The sequence below is a fragment of the Dendrobates tinctorius genome, unplaced genomic scaffold (genome assembly GCF_039654945.1).
Source record: "Dendrobates tinctorius isolate UK_male_01 unplaced genomic scaffold, ASM3965494v1 ptg000296l, whole genome shotgun sequence".
Classification (NCBI taxonomy): domain Eukaryota; kingdom Metazoa; phylum Chordata; class Amphibia; order Anura; family Dendrobatidae; genus Dendrobates; species Dendrobates tinctorius.
The window spans coordinates 5,156,959-5,184,286 of NW_027361963.1; the positions used below are offsets into that span (position 1 = coordinate 5,156,959).

General features: G+C 49.5%; 1 protein-coding gene across 5 annotated transcripts in view; it reads left to right on the plus strand.

The window, feature by feature from the left end:
* LOC141073088 (uncharacterized) overlaps positions 1-27,328 on the plus strand; it is a 50,141-nt gene that overhangs the window by 14,043 nt on the left and 8,770 nt on the right. The gene's annotated exons all lie outside the window — the stretch shown is intronic.

A 27,328-nucleotide genomic window follows, 5' to 3' on the forward strand; every position in this document is an offset into this window, starting at 1 on the left:
GTAATGTTTGCTGACATTAAGCCCGGGTGTCAGTAATGGAGAGGTGTCTACCCCCACTAGTAACCCCATAATCAAAAGTACTAAAGACACAGAAACGAATCAAAGACATTGTCAGCTGTCCGCCGAGAATCCATCATGATGATGTCCCACGACGAGCCAGAACTCTGCTACATCTGGTTGCATTGCTGAGCGGTGACACCGGTAATGTCAGCCCTGAGGTCAGTGTGAGAACGAGGCTGCGTGTGATTGTATAGAAACTGTCCTCAGCCTGTGCGGAGCAGAAATGTGTGTCACACTGTATATTGTGTTACTGTATATGTGTATATATAACCACACACACGTTATACAATATACAGCGTAACTCACATTTGTGCTCAGGCTGAGGACAGTTTGTGCAGTTTATTCCAGCAGCTCCGCGGCGTCCTCCGGCCTCCAATACACCTTTCAGGCTGATGAGATTGATGTTGAATCTCCTCCTTCAGCTACAACGGTCGTCTCCTGCTTTACTCTGCGCTCTGTCCTCCGCGAATGCAATTCTACAGTTGTGGGGGTTTTTTTTAACACCATGTTCACCAAATACTAAAACTGCCCTGCCATTATGATTCTCCAGGCCATTACGAGTTCATAGACACCAACCATGTCTAGGTTCTTTTTTATTTAAGTGTTGAAAAAAAAATCCTAACTTTGGTTAAAAACAAAAATGGCGCCATTGTCTGAGACCTGTAGCGTCTCCATTTTCATGATCTCGGGTTGGGTGAGGGCTTATTTTTTGCGTGCCGAGCTGATGTTTCTATTGATCTCATTTTGATGCAGATACGATCTTTTGATCACCTGTTATTGCATTTTATTGCAATGTAGCGGCGACCAAAAAAACATAATTGTGGCGTTTTGAATTTTTTTCTCGTTGTGCCGTTTACCGATCAGGTAAATTATTTTTTCATATTGATAGATCGGGCGATTCTGAATATGTGCATGTTTGATTTTATTTTTATTGTTTTTTTTAATGGGGCGAATGGTGGGTGATTAACTTTTATTTTTTAATTTTTTTAAACTTTTTTTTTCTTTTGCATGCTTCAGTAGTCTCCATGGGAGACTAGAAGCTGCAGTTGTCAGATCGCTTCTGCTACACACAAGTGATGATCAGATTGCCTGTGTGTGTCAGAAATTCTCACTTGCTATGAGCACCGATCACCGGGCGGCGCTCATAGCAATCCAGGTATGACAACCACAATGGTCTGCTGGAGACCTCTGGTTGTCAAGCCAACCCATCGGTGACCTGCGATCATGTGACGGGGTCACCGAAGGGCGGGGTTTCAGGCACGCTTCTGCTAAGCGCGAGTTAAATGACGCTGTCAGAGATTGACAACAGCAGTTAACAGCCTGGGTGGATTGAAACTCCACCCGCGGCTGTTAGAGGCACATGTCAGCTGTTTCAAACAGCTGACATGTGCTGGGAAAGATGTGGGCTCAGCACAAGTGTTTTCATTATTCTTATGCCATTTCTCGGCGTTCCCCTTTAAATATTGAGCACTTCCCCTGAGACCCATCACTTTATCTTCCATTATCCGTGTTGTGTGACGGCTTCTTGTCCTGAATATATATGTAGCGTACCGTGTGGGATAAACCCTGACGTGGCAATACCAAATGTGTTTTTATTTTTATTTATTACTTTTATTTGTTTTCATTCTGGGAGATAAAGCAGAAATAATGGAGACTTGCACCTTCAGGGTATGTGCCCACGTAGCGTTTAAATCCGGACACTGAAAACCGGACTCCTTCCCAGAAATCGCGCATTTTTTTCCACGCGATTTCACCGCGATTTTGCCGCGATTTTCGCGTGCGATATTCAAGAACTTTTCAAGCGATTTGAAGCATCGCTTGGAAAGTGATTGACAGGTTGGTCACACTCGTCAAACATAGTGTTTGACAAGTGTGACCAGGTTTTTACTATTGAGGCCGCCTATGCGGCATCAATAGTAAAAGAAAGAATGTAAAAAATAATTAAAAAATAAAAAATCGGGGTATATTTACCTTCCGACGTCCCGTGCAGTCTCAGCGACGCTCCCGTTCCCAGTAATGCCTTGCGAGACCTGTGATGACCTTGGTCTCGCGTTGCTATAGCGAACGAGACCGCTAGAGTCACAGGACCTTGCCGCAAGGCATTACTGGGAACGGGAGCGTCGCTGAGACTGCGCGGGACGTCGGAAGGTAAATATACCCCGATTTTTTTATTCTTTTTTTTTTACAGGGGTATGGTACCCAGGGCCTCTCCTCCACACCGTGGGTACCAACCGCACATGAGACGCTTAACTTCCCGCATGGTGGGCATAGCCACATGCGGGAAGTCAGCGATTCTCATGCATTCCTATGGGTGCGGAATTGCGGCAATTTCTTGCGATTCCGCACAAAAGAATGAGCATGCCGCGATTTTTTCCGCGATGTGATTCCGCCACGGAAAAAAGCGCAGCATTAGCACAGCATGTGCGGAATGCCATAGGAATGCATGGGGTGCGTTCTGTACACGACTTTTAAAAGTTTTCGCGCCGAAAATTGCGGCAAAAACGCTTAAAAATCGCATCGTGGGCACACAGCCTCAGTCCTATAAATACCGGCTCCATAGGAAAACCTTGGGTCAGAGACAGGGGCCTTCAACACATCCCACTGAGTCTTACATTGGTTTTTCATGACTTGGTGTACTTCATGATAGTGGTAAGTTTTGGTCGATATTTTTTGCATTTATTTATGAAAATAACAAAAATTTGTAAATTTTTAAACTTTGAATTTTTATGCCCTTAACCCCTTTCTGCCATCGGACGGTATAGTACGTCCGATGGCAGCACCCCCGCTTTGATGTGGGCTCCGGCGGTGAGCCCGCATCAAAGCCGGGACATGTCAGCTGTTTTGAACAGCTGACATGTTCCCACAATAGCCGCAAGCGGAATCGCAATCTACCCGCGCCTATTAGCTAGTTAAATGCCACTGTCAACCTCTGACAGTGGTATTTAACAAGCGCTCCTTGCCATTCAGCCGGAAATGCGCTCACCGGTGACCCCGTCACGTGATTGGGGGTCATTGGTTCGTCGGCATGACCACCAGAGTTCTACTTGAGACCTCTATGGTTGTTCATGCCAGATTGCTATGAGCGCCACCCTGTGGTCGGCGCTCATAGCAGTGCAGTAAATCTGCTACATAGAGGGGATCTGAGCATTGCCTCTATGTAGCAGAGCTGATCAAGCTATGGCAGTTTCTGCCTCCCATGGAGACTATTGAAGCATGCCAAAACTAAAAAAAAAGTTTTAAAAATATGAAAAAAAAAAAAGTTCAAATCACCCCCCTTTTGCCCCATTCAAAATAAAACAATAAAAAACAATCAAACATACACATATTTGGTATCGCCGCATTCAGAATCGCCCGATCTATAAATAAAAACAAGGATTAACCCAATCGCTAAACGGAAAAGAGAGAAAAAAGTCAAAACACCAGAATTACGCTTTTTTTAGTCGCCACCACATTGCATTAACCCCTTCATGACCCAGCCTATTTTGACCTTAATGACCTGGCCATTTTTTGCAATTCTGACCAGTGTCCCTGTATGAGGTAATAACTCTGGAACGCTTGCATCATAGCGATTCTGAGATTATTTTTTCCTGACATATTGGGCTTCATGTTAGTGGTAAATTTAGGTCGATAATTTTTGCGTTTATTTGTGAAAAAATCAGAAATTTGGCAAAAATTTAGAAAATTTCGCAATTTTCACATTTTGAATTTTTATTCTGTTAAACTAGAGAATTATGTGACACAAAATAGTTAATAAATAACATTTCCCACATGTCTACTTTACAACAGCACAATTTTGGAAACAATTTTTTTTTTTTGTTAGGAAGTTATAAGGGTTAAAATTTGACCAGCAATTTCTCATTTTTACAACAAAATTTACAAAACCGTTTTTTTTAGGGACCATCTCACATTTGAAGTCATTTTGAGGAGTCTATATGGCAGAAAATACCCAAAAGTGACACCATTCTAAAAACTGCACCCCTCAAGCTACTCAAAACTACATTCAAGAAGTTTATTAACCCTTCAGGTGCTTCACAGGATCTAAAGCAACGTGTAATGAAAAAAATGGACATTTTAATTTTTCCTACACAAATTTTCTTTTAGCATCATTTTTTCATTTTCACATGGGCAACAGGATAAAATGGATCCTAAAATTTGTTGGGCAATTTCTCCTGAGTACACGGATACCTCATGTGTGGTCATAAACCACTGTTTGGGCGCACGGCAGGGCTCAGAAGGGAAGGAGCGCCATTAGACTTTTTGAATGGAAAATATGCTGGAATATTCAGCGCTTGCCATATCGCGTTTGGAGAGTCGCTGTGTGCCTAAACACTGGAGCTCCCCCACAAGTGACCCCATTTTGGAAACTAGACCCCCCAAGGAACTTATCTAGATGCATAGTGATCACTTTGAACCCCCAGGTGCTTCACAAATTGATCCGTAAAAAAAAAAAAAAAAAAAGTTTTTTTTTTCTCCCAAAAATATCTTTTAGCCTCAGTTTTTTCATTTTCACATGGGCAACAGGATAAAATGGATCCTAAAATTTGTTGGGCAATTTCTCTTGAGCGCACTGATACCTCATATGTGGTCATAAACCACTGTTTGGGTGCACAGCAGGGTGTGGAAGGGAAGGAGCGCCATTTAACTTTTAGAATGAAAAATTAGCTCCAGTCGTTATCGGACACCATGTCGCGTTTGGAGAGCCCCTGTGTGCCTAAACAGTGAAAACCCCCTACAAGTGACACCATTTTGGAAACTAGACCACTTAAGGAACTTATCTAGATGTGTAGTGAGCAGTTTGAACCTCCAAGTGCTTCACAAAAGTTTATAACGTAGATCAGTGAAAATAAAAAATTTTTTTTCCTCAAAAATGATTTTTTAGCACGCTGTTTTTTATTTTCGCATGGCTAACAGGAGAAATTGGACCACAAAAGTTGTTGTCCAGTTTGTCCTGAGTACGCTTGTACCCCATATGTGGGGGGGAACCACTGTTTGGGCGCATGGCAGGGCTCAGAAGGGAAGGAGCGCCATTTGACTTTTTGAAATGAAAATTAGCTCCAATCGTTAGCGGACACCATGTCGTGTTTGGAGAGGCCCTGTCTGCCTAAACTTTGGAGCTCCCCCCACAAATGACCCCATTATGGAAACTAGACCCCCTAAGGAACTTATCTAGATGCATAGTGAGCACTTTGAACCCCCAGGTGCTTCACAGAAGTTTATAACGCAGAGCCGTGAAAATAAAAAAAAAAAATATTTCCTAAAAAAAAATATTTTTTAGTCCGCAATTTTTTATTTTCACAAGGGTAACAGGAAAAATTGGACCCCAAAAGTTGTTGTACGGTTTGTCCTGAGTACGCTGGAACCCCATATGTGGGGAGGAACCATTGTTTGGGCGCATGGGAGAGCTCAGAAGGGAAGTAGTGACATTTTGAAATGCTGACTTTGATGGCATGGTCTGCGGGCGTCATGTTACATTTGCAGAGCCCCTGTGTGCCTAAACAGTGGAAACCCCCCACATGTGACTTCATTTTGGTAACTAGACCCCCCAAGGAACTTATCTAGATGTGTGGTGAGCACCTTGAACCCCCAAGTGCTTCACAGAAGTTTATAATGTAGAGCCATGAAAATAAAAAATCATTTTTTTTCCTCAAAAAAATGATTTTTAGCCAGCAATATTTTTTTCACAAGGGTAACAGGATAAATTATACCCCAAAAGTTGTTGTACGGTTTGTCCTGAGTACGCTGGTACCCCATATGTGGGGGTAAACCACTGTTTGGGCACACGTCGGGGCTCGGAAGGGAAGTAGTGACATTTTGAAATGCAGACTTTGATGGAATAGTCTGCGATCCACATTACGTTTGCAGAGCCCCTGATGTGCCTAAACAGTGGAAACCCCCAACAAGTGACCCCATTTTGGAAACTAGACCACCCAAGGAACTTATGTATATGTGTTGTGAGCACTTTTTCCACAAAAATAATTTTTTAGCCCCCAATTTTTTATTTTCCCAAGGGTAACAGGAGAAATTAGTCCTCAAAAGTTGTTGTGCAATTTTTCCTGAGTCTGCTGATACCCCAAATGTTGGGGTAAACCACTGTTTGGGCACACGTCAGGGCTTGGAAGGGAGGGAGCACCGTTTGACTTTTTGAACCCAAAATTGGCTCGAATCAATGGTTGCACCATGTCGCGTTTGGAGACCCCCTGATGTGCCTAAACAGTGGAAACCCATCAATTCTAACTTCAACCCTAACCCCAACACACCCCTAACCACATCCCTAACCCTAATCCCAACCCTAACCACAAGCCTAACCCTAATTCCAACCCTAACCCTAATTCCACCCTAACCCTAATTCCAATCCTAACCCTCTTTCCAACCCTAACCCTAATGGAAAAATAAAAATATTTTCTTTATTTTATTAGTTGTACCTACCTATGGGGGTGATAATCGGGGGGGTTTATTTACTTTTTATTTCATTTTGATCACTGTGAGAGTGATCAAAATGAAAGAATGGAATCGGCAGCCGGTAGATTTGGGCGGGCGCACTGCGCATGCGCCCGCAATTTTCCAAGATGGCGGTGCCTATGATCCGGACCCGCAGGACACCGGGAGCGACAGGGGGACTCAGAAGGTACCAGGGGGGGGGGAGGGGGGGATCGGAAGCTGGCAGGGAGGGAATGGGAAGGGGGGGCAGATAATGACAGCGGCGGCAGATAGCCGCTGTCATTCAGTGGCGGGGGCGATCGCCTGTGGGGGGGGATTGAATCGGTGTCTCCAGCCATGTCCGAGGCTACTGCAGCATTGGCCATGGCTGGATTGTAATATTTCATCAATTTTCATTGATGAAATATTACTATCGCTCTGATTGGCTGTTTCACTTTTAACAGCCAATCAGAACGATCGTAGCCATGTGGGGGGTGAAGCCACGCCCCCTGTGGTGAATTACAAAGCCCCCTGTATCTGCGGGTCAGGTGACCTTTCATTGACCCCGGTCACCTGACCCGCAGGGGGGCTTTGAAGTCATGACAGAGGGTATGCGTCATGGGTCGGATTAGCACCGACTTTCTTGACGCATATGCTGTGTCACAGGTCGGGAAGGTGTAAAAATACAATAACGGGCGATCAATAGATCGTATCTGCACCAAAGTGGTAGAATTAAAAATGTCAGCTTTGCACTCAAATAATAAGCGCTCACCCAACCTGAGATCACAAAAAATGGAGACGCTACGGGTCTCAGAGAAATTGTTTTTTTTTTCTTTTAACAAACTTTGGAAAAAATTTTCATCACTTAAATAAAAAAGAACCTAGAGAAGTCTGGTGTCTATGAACTCGTAATGACCCGGAGAATCATAATGGCAGGGCAGTTTGAGCATTTAGTGAGCCTCGCACAAAAGCCAAAACCAATTTTTTTTTTTAGGGGCCACATCCCGTTTGAATTGACATTGAGGGGCCCATGTGCCACAAAATACCCCAAAGTGACACCATTTTAAAAACCACTCCCCTCAAGGTGCTCAACACCACATTCAAGAAGTTTATTAACTCTTTACGTGCTTCACAGTAATTGAAGCACTGTAGAAAGAAAAAATGAAATTTTTGTTTTTCCTCACAAAAGTATTGATTTAGCTCCAAATTTTTAATTTTCAAAAGGATAGCAGGAGAAAGTGGATCATCCAATTTGTTGTGCAATTTCTCTTGAGTGCGCTGATGCTCCATCTGTGATGGAAAACCACTGTTTGGGCGCACGGCAGAGCTTGGAAGGGAAGGAGCGCCATTCATTTTTTTGGAGCTCAAAATTGGCTGGAATTAATAGTGGACCTCATGTCGTATTTGTACGTCCTTGATGTGCCTAAACAGTGGAAACCCTCCACAAGTGACCCCATTTTGGATACTACACCCCTCAAGGAATGTATCTAGAGTTATGGTGAGCACCTTGAAACTGCAGTTGCTTCACAGAATTTGTAGAGCCGTGAAAATGTAAAATCACATTTTGTCCTAGAAAAATGTTTTAGTACCGAAATTTTCATTTTCGGAAGGGTAACAGGAGAAAGTGTCCCCCAAAATTTGTTGTGCAATTTTCCCGAGTGCGCCAATACCCAATATTTGGTGGAAAACTACTGAGCACACGGCAAGGCTCGGAAGGGAAGGAGCACCAATTGAATTCTGCAGCACAATTTTGTCTGCAATGGATTGCGGATTCCATGTCACATTTGAAGAGTCCCTGACATGCCAAAACAGGAGAAACCCCCACAAGTTACCCAATTTTGGGAACTATGCCTCCTGAGGAGTTCATCTAGGGGAGTACTGATCATTTTTTTTTAACACTGTAAGTAACAGAGCGCTCTTGCGTTCTCATGACTTTTTCTGTCACTCACCACTCTTCTCTGCGGGAGGGTTAAGCAGCTCTTGACAAGGCTAACACTGATTGGCTGCGCTGGGGCCAATCAGTGTTAGCTTTGTTTGTGACCTCTTCTCCCCGCCGTACAGCATAGCTCAGGTAATGAGCTGCTGTCATCTATAAAGCGCGCTCCCCTCCCCCACAGTGTAAGCAGCAGCAGAGGGACATAGAGGACTCCCTGCTACAGCTACAAATGATCAACAAGAGCCCCCCTGCCAGCCTAAAACTGTAAATGGGGGGGATAGAGGGGGAGGGGCCAAATTACTTAGGAATAAATGAGGGCCCAATTACATCATCTCTCCTTTCACTCCTGACTGACTGCACCCCCTCCCCAATATCACCCCTGACTGCAACCCCTCCCCCGTATCAACCCTGCTGAACCTTTTCGCCCCAGAATCACCCCTGACTGAGCCCCTCTACTCCTGTATCACCCCTACCTACAACCCCTCCTGTATCTCCCCTGACTTCGCCACCTCCTGTATCTCCCCTGACTTCGCCACCTCCACCTGTATCACCCCTACTGAACACCTTCACTCTGGAATCACCCTGACTGAGCCCCTCTACCCCTGTATTACCCGTAACTGCGCCACCTCCCCTTGTAACACCACTGACTGCCTGTGTACCCTTCCTCTGTATCAACCCTGGCAGTGTCACTTCCCTCTGTATCACCCTGACTGAGCGTCCTCCCCCTGTATCACCCCTGACTGACTGTCACCTCCCCCTGTAGCACCCCTGACTGACTGCGCCCCCTCCCCCTGTATCACCCCTGACTGACTGCGCCCCCTTCTCCTGTATCACCCCTGACTGACTGCGCCCCCTCCTCCTGTATCACCCCTGACTGACTGTCTCCTCCTCCTGTATCACCCCTGACTGACTGCGCCCCCTCCCCCTGTAGCACCCCTGACTGACTGCGCCCCCTCCCCCTGTATCACCCCTGACTGACGGTGTCACCTCCTCCTGTATTACCCCTGACTGCGTCCTCCTCCTGTATCACCCCTGACTGACTGTCTCCTCCGCCTGTATCACCCCTGACTGACTGTGCCCCCTCCTCCTGTATCACCCCTGACTGACTGTGTCACCTCCTCCTGTATCACCCCTGACTGACTGCGCCCCCTCCTCCTGTATCACCCCTGACTGTCACCTCCTCCTGTATCACCCCTGACTGTCACCTCCTCCTGTATCACCCCTGACTGACTGTCACCTCCCCCGTATCACCCCTGACTGACTGTGTCACCTCCCCCTGTATCACCCCTGACTGACTGTGTCACCTCCTCCTGTATCACCCCTGACTGTCTCCTCCTCCTGTATCACCCCTGACTGACTGCGCCCCCTCCTTCTGTATCACCCCTGACTGACTGCGCCCCCTCCTTCTGTATCACCCCTGACTGACTGCGCCCCCTCCCCCTGTAGCACCCCTGACTGACTGCGCCCCCTCCCCCTGTATCACCCCTGACTGACGGTGTCACCTCCTCCTGTATTACCCCTGACTGCGTCCTCCTCCTGTATCACCCCTGACTGACTGTCTCCTCCTCCTGTATCACCCCTGACTGACTGTGCCCCCTCCTCCTGTATCACCCCTGACTGACTGTGTCACCTCCTCCTGTATCACCCCTGACTGACTGCGCCCCCTTCTCCTGTATCACCCCTGACTGACTGCGCCCCCTCCTCCTGTATCACCCCTGACTGACTGTCTCCTCCTCCTGTATCACCCCTGACTGACTGCGCCCCCTCCCCCTGTAGCACCCCTGACTGACTGCGCCCCCTCCCCCTGTATCACCCCTGACTGACGGTGTCACCTCCTCCTGTATTACCCCTGACTGCGTCCTCCTCCTGTATCACCCCTGACTGACTGTCTCCTTCTCCTGTATCACCCCTGACTGACTGCGCCCCCTCCTCCTGTATCACCCCTGATTGACTGCGCCCCCTCCTCCTGTAGCACCCCTGACTGACTGCTCCCCCTCCCCCTGTATCACCCCTGACTGACGGTGTCACCTCCTCCTGTATTACCCCTGACTGCGTCCTCCTCCTGTATCACCCCTGACTGACTGTCTCCTCCTCCTGTATCACCCCTGACTGACTGCGCCCCCTCCTCCTGTATCACCCCTGACTGACTGTGTCACCTCCTCCTGTATCACCCCTGACTGACTGCGCCCCCTTCTCCTGTATCACCCCTGACTGACTGCGCCCCCTCCTCCTGTATCACCCCTGACTGACGGTGTCACCTCCTCCTGTATTACCCCTGACTGACTGTCTCCTCCTCCTGTATCACCCCTGACTGACTGCGCCCCCTCCCCCTGTAGCACCCCTGACTGACTGCGCCCCCTCCCCCTGTATCACCCCTGACTGACGGTGTCACCTCCTCCTGTATCACCCCTGACTGACTGTCTCCTCCTCCTGTATCACCCCTGACTGACTGCGCCCCCTCCTCCTGTATCACCCCTGACTGACTGTGTCACCTCCTCCTGTATCACCCCTGACTGACTGCGCCCCCTCCTCCTGTATCACCCCTGACTGTCACCTCCTCCTGTATCACCCCTGACTGACTGTCACCTCCCCCGTATCACCCCTGACTGACTGTCACCTCCCCCTGTATCACCCCTGACTGACTGTGTCTCCTCCTCCTGTATCACCCCTGACTGACTGCGCCCCCTCCTTCTGTATCACCCCTGACTGACTGCGCCCCCTCCTTCTGTATCACCCCTGACTGACTGCGCCCCCTCCCCCTGTAGCACCCCTGACTGACTGCGCCCCCTCCCCCTGTATCACCCCTGACTGACGGTGTCACCTCCTCCTGTATTACCCCTGACTGCGTCCTCCTCCTGTATCACCCCTGACTGACTGTCTCCTCCTCCTGTATCACCCCTGACTGACTGCGCCCCCTCCTCCTGTATCACCCCTGACTGACTGTGTCACCTCCTCCTGTATCACCCCTGACTGACTGCGCCCCCTCCTCCTGTATCACCCCTGACTGTCACCTCCTCCTGTATCACCCCTGACTGACTGTCACCTCCCCCGTATCACCCCTGACTGACTGTGTCACCTCCCCCTGTATCACCCCTGACTGACTGTGTCACCTCCTCCTGTATCACCCCTGACTGTCTCCTCCTCCTGTATCACCCCTGACTGACTGCGCCCCCTCCTTCTGTATCACCCCTGACTGACTGCGCCCCCTCCTTCTGTATCACCCCTGACTGACTGCGCCCCCTCCTCCTGTATCACCCCTGACTGACTGCGCCCCCTCCTCCTGTATCACCCCTGACTGACTGCTCCCCCTCCTCCTGTATCACCCCTGACTGACTGCGCCCCCTCCTCCTGTATCACCCCCTGACTGACTGCACCCCCTCCTCTTGTATCACCCCTGACTGACTGCACCCCCTCCTCTTGTATCACCCCTGACTGACTGTGCCCCCTCCTCCTGTATCACCCCTGACTGACTGTGCCCCCTCCCCCTGTATCACCCCTGACTGACTGTGCCCCCTCCTCCTGTATCACCCCTGACTGACTGTGCCCCCTCCCCCTGTATCACCCCTGACTGACTGTGCCCCCTCCCCCTGTATCACCCCTGACTGACTGCGCCCCCTCCTCCTGTATCACCCCTGACTGTCACCTCCTCCTGTATCACCCCTGACTGACTGCGCCCCCTCCTCCTGTATCACCCCTGACTGTCACCTCCTCCTGTATCACCCCTGACTGACTGTGTCACCTCCTCCTGTATCACTCCTGACTGACTGTCTCCTCCCCCTGTATCACCCCTGACTGACTGCGCCCCCTCCCCCTGTATCACCCCTGACTGTCTGCGCCCCCTCCCCATGTATCACCCCTGACTGACTGCGCCCCCTCCTCCTGTATCACCCCTGACTGACTGTCACCTCCCCCTGTATCACCCCTGACTGACTGCGCCCCCTCCTCCTGTATCACCCCTGACTGACTGTCACCTCCTCCTGTATCACCCCTGACTGACTGTCACCTCCCCCTGTATCACCCCTGACTGACTGTCACCTCCCCCTGTATCACCCCTGACTGACTGTCACCTCCTCCCCCTGTATCACCCCTGACTGACTGCGCCCCCTCCCCCTTTATCACCCCTGACTGACGGTGTCACCTCCTCCTGTATTACCCCTGACTGCGTCCTCCTCCTGTATCACCCCTGACTGACTGTCTCCTCCTCCTGTATCACCCCTGACTGACTGCGCCCCCTCCTTTTGTATCACCCCTGACTGACTGCGCCCCCTCCTCCTGTAGCACCCCTGACTGACTGCGCCCCCTCCCCCTGTATCACCCCTGACTGACGGTGTCACCTCCTCCTGTATTACCCCTGACTGCGTCCTCCTCCTGTATCACCCCTGACTGACTGTCTCCTCCTCCTGTATCACCCCTGACTGACTGCGCCCCCTCCTCCTGTATCACCCCTGACTGACTGTGTCACCTCCTCCTGTATCACCCCTGACTGACTGCGCCCCCTTCTCCTGTATCACCCCTGACTGACTGCGCCCCCTCCTCCTGTATCACCCCTGACTGACTGTCTCCTCCTCCTGTATCACCCCTGACTGACTGCGCCCCCTCCCCCTGTAGCACCCCTGACTGACTGCGCCCCCTCCCCCTGTAGCACCCCTGACTGACGGTGTCACCTCCTCCTGTATTACCCCTGACTGCGTCCTCCTCCTGTATCACCCCTGACTGACTGTCTCCTCCTCCTGTATCACCCCTGACTGACTGCGCCCCCTCCTCCTGTATCACCCCTGACTGACTGCGCCCCCTCCTCCTGTATCACCCCTGACTGACTGTGTCACCTCCTCCTGTATCACCCCTGACTGACTGCGCCCCCTCCTCCTGTATCACCCCTGACTGTCACCTCCTCCTGTATCACCCCTGACTGACTGTCACCTCCCCCGTATCACCCCTGACTGACTGTGTCACCTCCCCCTGTATCACCCCTGACTGACTGTGTCACCTCCTCCTGTATCACCCCTGACTGTCTCCTCCTCCTGTATCACCCCTGACTGACTGCGCCCCCTCCTTCTGTATCACCCCTGACTGACTGCGCCCCCTCCTTCTGTATCACCCCTGACTGACTGCGCCCCTCCCCCTGTATCACCCCTGACTGACTGCGCCCCCTCCTTCTGTATCACCCCTGACTGACTGCGCCCCCTCCTTCTGTATCACCCCTGACTGACTGCGCCCCCTCCCCCTGTAGCACCCCTGACTGACTGCGCCCCCTCCCCCTGTATCACCCCTGACTGACGGTGTCACCTCCTCCTGTATTACCCCTGACTGCGTCCTCCTCCTGTATCACCCCTGACTGACTGTCTCCTCCTCCTGTATCACCCCTGACTGACTGCGCCCCCTCCTCCTGTATCACCCCTGACTGACTGTGTCACCTCCTCCTGTATCACCCCTGACTGACTGCGCCCCCTCCTCCTGTATCACCCCTGACTGTCACCTCCTCCTGTATCACCCCTGACTGACTGTCACCTCCCCCGTATCACCCCTGACTGACTGTGTCACCTCCCCCTGTATCACCCCTGACTGACTGTGTCACCTCCTCCTGTATCACCCCTGACTGTCTCCTCCTCCTGTATCACCCCTGACTGACTGCGCCCCCTCCTTCTGTATCACCCCTGACTGACTGCGCCCCCTCCTTCTGTATCACCCCTGACTGACTGCGCCCCCTCCTCCTGTATCACCCCTGACTGACTGCGCCCCCTCCTCCTGTATCACCCCTGACTGACTGCTCCCCCTCCTCCTGTATCACCCCTGACTGACTGCGCCCCCTCCTCCTGTATCACCCCCTGACTGACTGCACCCCCTCCTCTTGTATCACCCCTGACTGACTGCACCCCCTCCTCTTGTATCACCCCTGACTGACTGTGCCCCCTCCTCCTGTATCACCCCTGACTGACTGTGCCCCCTCCCCCTGTATCACCCCTGACTGACTGCGCCCCCTCCTCCTGTATCACCCCTGACTGTCACCTCCTCCTGTATCACCCCTGACTGACTGCGCCCCCTCCTCCTGTATCACCCCTGACTGTCACCTCCTCCTGTATCACCCCTGACTGACTGTGTCACCTCCTCCTGTATCACTCCTGACTGACTGTCTCCTCCCCCTGTATCACCCCTGACTGACTGCGCCCCCTCCCCCTGTATCACCCCTGACTGTCTGCGCCCCCTCCCCATGTATCACCCCTGACTGACTGCGCCCCCTCCCCCTGTATCACCCCTGACTGACTGCGCCCCCTCCTCCTGTATCACCCCTGACTGACTGTCACCTCCCCCTGTATCACCCCTGACTGACTGTCACCTCCCCCTGTATCACCCCTGACTGACTGTCACCTCCTCCTGTATCACCCCTGACTGACTGCGCCCCCTCCCCCTGTATCACCCCTGACTGACTGTCACCTCCCCCTGTATCACCCCTGACTGACTGTCACCTCCCCCTGTATCACCCCTGACTGACTGTCACCTCCTCCTGTATCACCCCTGACTGACTGCGCCCCCTCCCCCTGTATCACCCCTGACTGACTGCGCCCCCTCCCCCTGTATCACCCCTGACTGACTGCGCCCCCTCCTCCTGTATCACCCCTGACTGACTGCGCCCCCTCCTCCTGTATCACCCCTGACTGTCACCTCCTCCTGTATCACCCCTGACTGACTGCGCCCCCTCCTCCTGTATCACCCCTGACTGTCACCTCCTCCTGTATCACCCCTGACTGACTGCGCCCCCTCCCCCTGTATCACCCTGATTGAACCCCTCGCCCTCTTTATCACCTCTTTTCTTCCCCTACTACTAACAAAAGATTCGCTTCATAAAAAGTTATGGCCTTATAGGTGGCAGAGAGATTTCTGTAAAAAGTGTATGGGGGGATGTGAGGGAAAGCTCTTTCGATATTACTCCAGTGTCATCCATAAGTGATCTAGGACCCCCACCACTAGAAGAGGGGGCATTCACATAATACTGCAGAAATCACACCGCACATTAACAGCAGAAATATTCACACAGAGATTGTGCAGATATTGCTGCGTGTACCACTAATGTAATGTCGCACCTTTACCACTGGCCTGATTCTTTGTGCTGCAAAGCATGAAATCGGTGGTGAATATGTTACATCTGCATCGGTCAATTGCCGCCGTGGTTTTTCCCAGAGTTTAGATGAGATGTCATAAAATCCCCTCCACTACACTGTTGCTATAACACATTGGCCTAGGGGTTAATAAACACCAGGGAACATTTATCATTGAGTTTGAACCAAAATGTGGGCGCCAACCCCTGCTACATCACTAAGACGTGTACTACCTTATGTTACGCCCTGATATTAGCTTGTTATATCGCACAATTGGTGGTCTTGTAGTTATTTCTGTATAGCTACATCGTGGGGCCCAAGAATGATTTTCTCTGGTGGGCCCCAGGTGCTCCAGTCCGAAGCTGTCTAGGATGAAGGACTTATCCACATCTGGACGATGCAGAACTGGTGCCCTAGCAAAATGGGACATTAGAGAGGTAAAGGCCCTGGAGACCTCCTCGGACCACTGCTTCAGGTTAGCTCCCTTCTTGGTTAGGGCTACCAAAGGAGCTGCTAGAGGGTAGAAGTGAGGTATAAACTGGTGGTAAAAATTCATGAATCCCAAAACCGCTTTAGGGGAACGTAGCTCCTGCCAGTTCAACACCGCCTCCAGCTTAGTAGGGTCCATAGCTAACCGCTTGGCTGAAATGATGTATCCCAGAAATGGCAAGGACTCTTGCTCAAACACACATTTCTCTAACTTTGCAAAAAGGGAATTAGTGCAAAGAAGCTCAAAAACCTTACAGACATCCTTACGGCGAGTATCTACATCTGGGGAATAGATAAGGATGTCGTCCAGATATACCACCACAGATGTAGACAACAGATGTCGTTTACGAAGTCCTGAAAGACTGCAGGGGCATTACAGAGACCGAATGGCATAATCAAATACTCATGATGACCGTCCCGGGTATTAAAGGCGGTCTTCCATTCATCCCCCTTCACGTATACGAATAAGGTTGTAAGCCCCACGCAAGTCCAACTTTGTAAATATTCTAGCACCCCGCAACCTATCAAAGAGCTCGGACAGCAGAGGCAAAGGATATTTGTTCTGTATGGTAATGGCATTCAAACCCCTGTAATCTATGCAGGGACGTAACACTCCGTTCTTCTTCTGGAAGAAGAAAAAACCCGCCCCGGCTGGGGAAACAGACTTCCTAATAAACCCAATAAAAAGCAAAGGCAATAATGCGGCACTCATCAGATTACTGTGTGTCCAGGCCTTTATTGTATCAACAAAGGTATAGACGAGGTATTAAGGTTGGGCAGGTGTGCAGAGGTATGTGGGGAACACAGATGGACAACGGCCGTTTCGCGTGCTTGACTCTTCAACGGGTCCATAGCCACTTGGACCCGTTGACGTGTCAAGCATGTGAAACGGCCATCTGTCTGTGTTCCCCGCATGCCTGTGCACACCTGCCCGACCTTAATACCTTGTCTATACCTTTGATGGTATAATAAAGGACTCTGGTCACACAGCAATCCGGTGAGTGCCTCATTATTGCCTTTGCTTTTTATTGAGCATATGAGTATTTTTTCATGCTGAGCACCTTATACCAGCTGCAGATTACCGATAATCATCAATCAGGATCTCATCTGGATATGAAAATTGAGTATTGCCTTGGTGCCGTTCACCTGTCATCATTTTTTTGGTTCCTAATAAACCCCCTCTCCAAGTTCTCCCTGATGTATTCAGACATCGCCTCAGTCTCCGAGAGCGACAAAGGATATACACGTCCACGAGTAGGCTCTGCCCCAGGAATGAGGTCTATAGGGCAATCGTAGGTGCAATGAGGGGGTCGAGTCTGCGGCTTTTTTAGAGAACACGTCCGCATATTGCCAATAATGAATGTTTAGTTAAAGGAGTTAGATCAACCGTGGCCTCAGACGACCCATTCTGAACTTGATCCCTCAAACATTGTCCCTCGCACGATCTACTGCATCTCATAATACGATACGATACACTTTGTTGATCCCGAGGGAAATTATGGTATCACAGCAGCGTTACAACAGCATTACAAACAAAACATTAAGAACAGCATTAATACATTACATTACAGACAGTATTACATAGAGTAATTAGTAGATACAGATCCTGCGCATGACTAACCACAATACGTAAAAAACAAAGGTACACAAGTCTCTGATCCTTTACATTAGTGCGCCGGCCCTAAGTCGTAGCCATCTTTCACCCTTAGTGAATTGTTATACATCCCCATAGCAGTAGGCACAAACGATTCCCTGAATTTCTCCTTCTTGCACCTTAGTAGGATTAGACGGCTGCTGAATGTGCTCTTCTGCTTCCAGAACAGCTCGTATAGTGGGTGTGTATTGTTCATTATAGCCCTGCACTTCTTCTGAATCCTATCCTCCACGACCTCCTCAAAAGATGGAGGCCAACAGCCGCACTTGCCTTCTTGATAAGTTTGTTGAGCTTATTGGCGTCAGCTACTCGCACACCACTGCCCTAGCAAATGATAGCAAAAAAGATGGCACTTGCTACAACGGACTGGTAGAACATTTCCAGCATTTTACTGCACACATTGAACGACCTGAGCTTCCGCAGAAAGTACAGTCTGCTCATTCCCTTGTGAACCTTCTCTGTATGACACCTCCAATCAAATTTGCTGTCAAGGAGAACCCCCAAATATTTGTAGCTCTCAACCATCTCCACCTCCTGGCCAGCAATAGTGATCGGTAAGTAGTCATCTTTTTTCCTTCTATAACTCACCACCATCTCCTTAGTTTTCTTTACATTTAGTTCTAAACAGTTAGTTTGGCGCCAATCCACAAAGTCAGAAACCACCCTTCTATATTCCTCCTCACCCTGATCCTCCACAATACCCCCTACAATCCCTGAGTCATCTGAGAATTTTTGGAGGTGACAGAAATCGGATTTATACTGAAAGTCAGCTGTATACAATGTGAAGAGAAAGGGCGACAGCACTGTACCATGAGGGGCTTCCACACTGCTCTGTACACTGTCAGATACCACCTCACCCATCCTTACAAACTGCTTCCAGTTGCCCAACTGATGAGGTGAATTGTGACGCAACCAAGGTATGCCCAAAAGCACCTCATCAATACCTTCTGGGATAACTAAAAAGGAGATGATCTCCTGATGTTTTGGAGCCATCTTGAGGGTAAGGCCGGGATCACACATGCGAGAAACTCGGACGAGTCTCGCATGTTATTACCTGGCACTGCCGCTGGCACTCGGACAGGAACGTGCGGCTGCATATATTTCTATGCAGCCACATGCTCTGGTCTGAGTGTCGGCGGCAGTGCTGGGTATTCACATGCGAGACTCGTCCGAGTTTCTCGCATGTGTGATCTCGGCCTTGGAGGTATTGTTTGATGGGTAATTTGGGTTGGAAGAACTGAGCCATTAACCACCCGGATGGTGACTGGCTTCAGGAGCGTAACTAATTGGCGTCATGGCCTGCATGCCTACAAAAAAGCATGTCGGCCGGGATTGTGCAGGATGGGGTCTCAACTCCGCCTGAAAGACCTCCATGGGCTCCCCTAGATGACTCGTTTGGGCCTGAGATTCCAAAGGATTGGTAAAGTTTGGGGCTAACCGAATCCTGGGTGTTATGAATGAGTCACCGAAGGAGGAAAAACAAAAATACAAGCCAAGTCCAGAAAACCGGAGAGGTTGGTAGCTATCGGATTGCAGACCCCTGATCCTATCCACAACAACAGTAGCCGTGGGGGGTTCCTACGATGCCCTAGACCCCTCGATCACAGCCGGAGAACTAAATAGGCCTAAAGAAAGAAAGGGGAAATCTAAACTGCCCCAGAGCAGACCCCAAAGCAATAGGCAGACCCCAACATATTATGACGGTGAAGCAAGATGAAAACACTAACACAGATAGAAAGATAGGTTGAGCAAACGATGGGGCCCAAGCTAACTAAAAAGGACAGGATAGAAAAGCTGCTGTCTGCAATCCGTAAAAAACCCTACCAAAAAATGTCCCAACCGTCTGATAGGAAAAACAGGCCCTGAAGTCGCTAGGACTTCAAAAAGACAATATCAGCACTCAGGTAAATTCTGAAGACAGAGCAAAGAGACAAAACTGATCAGAGACAAAAATGGAACTCAGCACACCCCTGACCGGGGATGGCTGAACTCCAAAAAACAAGGTAAACAAAACTAATAATTTCAATAGCAGAGCAAAAACTTATCTTTGGGAAGCAGGAATCAGACTGGTCTCCAAGAATCCAGCAGAGAAATCACCAGCGACTCAGAAGGGCGTCGGCTGCCTTATATCCAGTCAGAAGGTCCTGTTACCCAGTCATCATCTACCAGGTCAGGTGTTTGGTAATCAGCCTCACTACCTTCCTTCACCAGAAGAGGGAGTTCATCAGACATCGACGGTGAAGGGGAAAATGAACTCACAACACCTGGGTCTACTCTGGGCTTGCTCCATCCTTCGTTCAGCGTACCAAAGGTCAATGTGAGTGGACACTGAGATTAAGTCCTCCAGAGTAGCTGGAATCTCCTTAGAGGCCAGAGCATAATTTATGTGACCGGCAAGGCCCCTCCAAGATATGGGTATCAAGACCTTATCCGACCATTCCAACTCGGAGGCTAAGGTACGGAATCGGATAGCAAACTGGCTGGCCGTGGATGAGCCCTGGATCAACGCCAAGAGTTGGAGTGCAGCGTTGTGAGTAACCTGAGGTCCCAGAAAGACCTGTTTCAGAGCGTGCAAAAAGCAAGGGGCGCTCTGAACCACCAGGTCATTACGTTCCCATAACGTTGTAGCCCACTCCAATGCTCTGTCAATAAGGATATCACAAATTCCACCTTAGCTCGTTCTGAGGGGATGCGTGAGGCCAGTGGCTCCAGCTGAATCGATCACTGATTCACGAACCCCCTGCAAGCCTTACTGTTCCACAACAAGGTAGAGGAAGTCGTGAAAGAGACAGGACGGGAGTCAGAGCAGAAAATCTAGCAACGGCTTAGCTGGCTGCCTGCGTCGCTACTGCAGGTAGATTCATAGCAGAGGTCCCGCGCTTAAGTGTGGACAATCTGCCCTCCAGCTGCTGGATGTATCGCTGGACACGCTGCTCATCCTCCATCACTAGCCAGACCCTGGTGCTAGTGTATGGTTAGGGTTGGCAGATGATTATTATTTATATAGCACCATTGATTCCATGGTGCTGTACATGAGAAGGGGTTACATACAACTTACAGATATCACTTACAGTAAAAAAACTAACAATAACAGACTGATACAGTGGGGAGAGGACCCTGCCTTTTCGGGCTTACATGCTACAGGATGGTGGGGAAGGAGGCAGTAGGTTGGTGGGTTGCAGCAGTTCCTGTGTTGGTTGAGGCAGTAGCTCCAGTAGTGGTGAGGAGGAAGTGGGGTCATTGCAGGCTGTAGGCTTTCCTGAAGAGGTGGGTTTTCAGGTTTCGTCTGAAGGATCCAAATGTGGGTGATAGTCGGACATGTTGGGGCAAAGAATTCCAGAGGATAGGGGCTATTCGGGAGAAGTCTTGGAGGCAGTTGGTTGAGGAGCGAATAAGTGTGGAGGAGAGAAGGAGGTCTTGGGAGGACCTGAGCTTATGTGAGGGAAGGTATCGGGAGATTAGTTCAGAGACATATGGGGAGACAGGTTATAGATGGCCTTGTAGGTTAGTATAGGTAATTTGAATTTGATATGCCGAGGGAATGGGAACCAGTGAAGAGATTTGCAGAGGGGAGAAGCGGAGGAGTAGCGAGGAGAAAGATGAATTAGTCAGGCAGCAGAGTTAAGGATGTACTGGAGAGGTGCGAGGGTGTTAGCAGAGAGACCACAGAAAAGGATGTTGCAGTAGTCGAGGCGAGAGATGGACACCAGAAAGACCTTTGCTTTGAACTTTCCTGTGGTCCCTGCCTATCTGTTGCACTGCACCAGCTGCACTACTTATTAGGCCAGCAATGCTGCAGGCCAAGCCTGCCGACAAGATAGTGGAGCTTTTAAGGTAGTTGGTCCTCACTCAGCAACGGCAGCAGGAGCACGAATAACCTGTTGATGCAGCAGAATGCGGCTTTGCTATAGGCGGCCCCACCAGCGACCCCAGTGCTTGCGGAGGCTCAGTAAAAAGTCCGGTTAGTGCTGAGGAATATGAGTCCTGAGGATGACATGGAAGTCTTCCTCACCATGTTCGAGCGCACAGCAGAGCGGGAGAGCTTGCCGTTTTACCAGTGGGCTGAAGTGGTGGCCCCCTTACAGACAGGAGATGCCCAGAAAGCTTACTTTGACCTCTGTCGGGACAGTGCCCTGGACTGTGGGAAGCTGAAAGGTGAGATCCTTGCCTGAATGGGGGTTGACACATATGTACGTGCGCAACAGGTGTTCCAATAGTCCTTTGTGGAGTCTCACCCCGTCAGGTCTCAGGCATATGACTTGCTGCAGTTGGTAAAAAAATGGCTTCAGCCTGAGTCCTTAACCCCTTACCAGATGGTGGAAAGGGTGGTGGTTGACCGGCTAATAATAACTCTGCCAGCCGCTATTCAGCATTGGGTGGGCCAAGGGGATCCCGGCACGCTAGACCAGGTGGACAACCTGATTGAGCGGTATACGGCCACTCAGGACTTCATACGGGACTCTGCTCCACTGTGGTTATCACGTTGAACCCCGCCAGCCCAGGAGCCTGGGAAAGGTGCACTACCCTCTGCTGGGGCCAATCAGGCCCGAGCCCATACTGAGAGGGTGCCCCGGAGTGAGAGTGACAAGAGACCTGGTTCCCCTAAATTGGCCCCAAGGTCCAGTCGTGCCGCAGCTATTAAGTGCTGCCGGTGCCAAGGGCCACGACATGTAGCTGCCATCTGCCCTGACAGCTGAACCTATGGACTGCGGGTATACTTGCCTTATGTTAATGTGCGCCCAGGCTGTTTTCACTTAGGATCCATTCGTCCCATCGGGTGAACTGCATCATTGCCAGGTGCGCATCAATGGACACCCGGCCAAGGCCGTCCTGGACTCGGGGAGCCTAGTGACACTTGTGCATGGGTCATTAATCTTTGGTTTAGATTCCCCTGAGGGTGTTGTGTGAACATGGTGAACTTTGCAATTACCCAACAGTGGAGGTCTTGTTTGTTACGCCCTGCAGGGAGTTTAAACATGTGGTGGCAGTAGTGAAGACCCTTCCTTATGGGGCTGTCCTGGGAAGAGATTTGCCCATCTTCAGGTCTCTGGAAAAATAAAATGAATCCTCCAAGGGTAAATGTTCCGGGTGCAGAACCCAAAGATCCCAAGTCAGGGATGCCTGCCAAAGGGATCACCAACCTAGGGACAGAGTGTAACCACAATAGATTTCCCCTAGAGGCATTGGCAGAAGAGGTCGAGGAGACCCCATCGATCCCTCAGCCGGAAGTGTCCGCTGGTACATTTGGGACAGCTCAGCTCCAGGATCCCACTCTGACTTGGGCACGGGAAAGAATAATTGAGGTAAATGGGGTGGCTCAGCAACTGGCTGGTGAGACGGTGTTCCCACATATGGTGATCAACTAGGAGTTACTATACAAAGTTGATAATATCCGGGATGAGGTGGTAGAACAACTGGTGGTGCCCCAGTCCTACCGTCGGGCGATGCTCAAATGGCTCGCACCCATATGCTGGGAGGGCACTTGGGGGCCAAATGACACAAGAGCGTATATTGCATGCAACAGTTTGTTTTTTTTTGCCTGGGTCTACGATGAGGTTCTGCGAAACGTGTTCTGAGTGCCAACTAACCTCACCCACCGCAAACTACCGGAATCTGTCGGTATTTAAACCCATTATAGGGGTACGTTTCAAGCGGATTGCGATGGATCTGGTAGGGCCAATTGTAAAATCCGCCCGGGGCCACCAACACATTAGTAGTCGTAGACTACACCACCCGGTACATGGAGGCCATTCCGCTTTGGCACACCTCAGCTAAGCTTATTGCCCGGGAGTTGTTTGCCATGTTCTGTTGCCTTGGGCTATCGAAGGAGATCCTTACTGGTCGGTGGACTGCTTTTTATGTCCAAGGTGATGAAGGAGCTGTGCAAACTTCTCAAAATAAAGCAGTAGCTCACATCGGCATATCACCCCCAGACCGACGGACTAGCTGAGCGCTTCAACATAACCCTCAAGTCCATGTTGAAGAAGGTAGTTTTCAAGGATGGAAGGGATTGGGACATGTTGTTGCCCTACTTGATGTTCACGAGGTACCGCAGACTTCCACGGGATTTTCACCCTTTGAGTTACTGTATGACAGGCATCCTAGGGGTCTGCTGATGAAGCCAAAAAGACGTGGGAACAGGAACCAAACAACATAAGAGTGTAATTGAGCACGTGGCCAATATTCAGGACCTGATTGCAGCGGTCATGCCTAAAGTAAAATAGCATTTGATGGATTCTCAGGCAGCGCAGAGCCGTGTATATAACAAAAAGGCCACAGTACACTCCTTTAAAGCAGGAGATCGGTTTTAGTCTTGGTACCCACCGCCAAGAGCAAGCTTATGGCCAAGTGGCAAGGTCCATATGAAGTTCGGGAAAAAGTGGGGGAAGTGAAGTTACCAAGTTTGTCAACCCGGGAAAAAACCCCCGAACAGTTGTATCAGATCGATTTGTTGAAAGCGTGAAAGGACTGGGAGTATATGCTTACGGATGCAACTCCAGACATATCATCTGGGGACCCACCAATATCGGCCCAGACAGAGGCCGAGAGAGAGGTAAAGATAGGAGACACTCTCTTGAAACAGCAGCGTCAAGAGGTGCAGAAATTAGTTCAACAGAATAAGGATGTATTCTCGAAACTACCCGGTCGTACCTCTGTCATTCAGCATGACTGTGTCATCGAGCCTCACGTAAGGGTGTGAATGAAACCATACCGTGTGCCCTAGGCCCAGAGAAAAGCCATCGCGAGTGAGGTAAGACAAATGCCCCAGCTAGGAGTAATTGAGGAGTCCCGGAGTGACTGGGCTAGCACCAGTGTGCTAATCCCGAAGCCAGATGGATCATTACGGTTCTGTAATGACTTCCGTAAATTGAATGAGGTGTCGAAGTTTGAGCTTTATCCAATGCCCCAGGTGTACGAGTTGATCGAGTGACTAGGGCAGGCCCAGTACTTTACCACACTTGATATGACCAAGGGTTACTGGCAGGTACCTCTCACGGAGTCAGCAAAAGAGAAGACCGCCTACATAACACCGGAAGGTCTTTACCATTGTCGTCTTGCCCTTTGGATTACATAGGGCACCAGCCACATTCCAGAGGCTGATGGACATAGTGCTAGAACCCCATCGGAAGTATACATCAGCGTATTTGGATTACATCATCATCCTTAGTATTGTACTGACTGGCATACCCACTTGTCCCGGGTACAAGCTGTAGTGAATTCGCTCAGATTCGCATGCTTGATGGCGAGTCCCAAGAAATGTACAGTAGGGCTCGAGGAAGTCCAGTACTTAGGATACGTGATCAGCCGTGGGGTTATCAAACCCCAAATAAAATCGAGGCCATACAGAACTGGCCCCGACCTGTTACCACCAAACAGGTGAGAGCATTTCTCGGCATTGTTGGGTATTACCGGAGGTTTATACCTAATTTCTCTGGGAGAACAACACTCCTAACCAATCTTCTAAAGGGAAAGAAATCGGTAATGGTGCGGTGGAATCCTCAAGCGGAGGAAGCCTACCAGTCTATGAAGGTGACGCTGTGCGGACAGCCTATTTTCATCAGCCCCAACTTCAAAAGTGACTTCGTCATGTAGACGGATGCCTCTAACGTTGGCCTAGGAGCAGTCCTGTCGCAGGAGATGAACGGTGACGAACATCCGGTCACCTACGTTTGTAGGAAACTCACCCCGGCTGAGAAAAATTATAGCGTAGTGGTGAAGGAGTGCCTGGCCAGTAAGTGGGCCTTCGAGTCCTTAGGCTATTATTTGCTCGGTCAACCATTTCGCTTGGTGTCAGATCATTCACCCTTGGTCTGGATGAGAAATGCCAAGGAGAGGAATGCTCAGGTCACCAAATGGTTCCTGTCTCAGCAAAATTTCAACACCATGCAGGGAAGGCGCAAGGGAATGCGGATGCCCTGTCCCAGGCACCCTGTATGGTGACAAGTGTTCAACCCCACAAGTTTGAACAGAGGGGGGATATGTGAGACACTGAGGGGATCATATTCGAGGGTCAATAGGTGTCCCCAGTATGCGGACGGAGTCTTATTAAACACGCTGGAGTGCCTTGTGTTCACAGCAGGACGCCTGTTAGTCACAAGGCAAAGTAAAAGAGTGTATTGGGTCCAAGTAGTGACTCAGTCAGGTTTTTAGGAAAACCCGTTAAGGGCTTTTATTTTTAGAGGGATTTGCAGGTTTGGTAGTGGGGCGAATCCCTCTCTCCAGCCCGGCTTTTGGAAGTGGCTCTATGGCTACAATTCCATTTAACTCTGTCAGTTTTTGCCTTGGTTGTGTCAACTTGGAGTTTGCAAGCTGCAGGGCAGGTGTCTCTGTGCAACCCAGGACTGTGTGAAGATAACATAGAACCAGGCAACTCAAGGCAGCTGATGCACCCAAAAGAAACGGTAGTGCCATCAGCCACGGCAACGGGTTTGGAGTTCTGGACTGTGTTTATGGTGACCCAGCTGTGATCCGGAGGACATCACTCCTGTGTGTGAGTTTTTAGACATTAAAGACATTTGCTTTGAACTTTTCTGTGGTCCCTGCCTATCTGTTGCACTGCACCAACCCCACTGCACTACAGCACGCTTAAAAAGATGGACACCACTGGATCACAGGTCAGACAGTGTACACAGTGCCTCCATCTGCCTCATTATGGGGAATCTTCGACTGGGGGTTTCATCTGAATCACATATTTCAGAGATTTACACGGACATCCCGATGTAAGCGCTCAGCGTAGAATGCAAGATAGTTGTGAGCCGAGCCTTACTTCGATCTTTGGGAAGCAGAATTAACAAATTAACAGCAGGTGAAGAATTGGTTTTATTTTTTTATGCTGTTCTTCGTACGGTATTAGCGAATAGACGACTTTATTCTTCGGGTCGGTGCAATTACAGCGATACCAGATTTATATCTGGTTTTTATGTCTGGCTTCTGCCGAAATCTAAAAGACACTTTTTGTTGCTAAATAAGGTTTTTGTATAACCATATTTGGAGCGCTATAATCTTCCTGTATTTCTGCCGACAGTCTTGTGAGGGTTTGTTTTCTGCAGGACGAGGTGATGTTTATATTAGTACCATTTTTGGGCACATGACATTTTCTGTTCGCTTTCTATTCTGATTTTTTTGGGAATTTGAATGAACAAAAAAACAGCAATTTAGGAACTGTTCTTTTAGTTTTTTATTTTTTCTCTCTTTTATGGGTCAGTACCATTACAGCGATACGACATTTATAACATTTTTTTTTTTTACAAATTTATACAATTAAATTGTTTTATAGTAAACATAATAGTTTTTGCATCGCTTTATTCTGAGAGCTATACGTATGTTATTTCTCCACTGATGGAGCTGTATGGCAGCTTGTTTTTTTGCAGGACAAGATGACTTTTTAGCGATAACATTCTTATATACATTTGTCTTTTTGATCTTGTTTTATTCCACTTTCCGTTCAGTGATATGATGATAAAGTATTGTTTTTGCTCTTTTTTTTTTTTTTTTACAGTATTCACTGAAGGGGTTAATAATTGTGACATTTGTATAGGTTGGGTCGTTCTGGACACTACAATGCCAAATATGAGTATTTTATTTGTTTTTACATAAATATTGTCATGTCTTTTAATTTATTTTGTGATTTATTTTACTTTTTTTTTTACTTAGTCCTTCTATGGGACCTTAACTTAT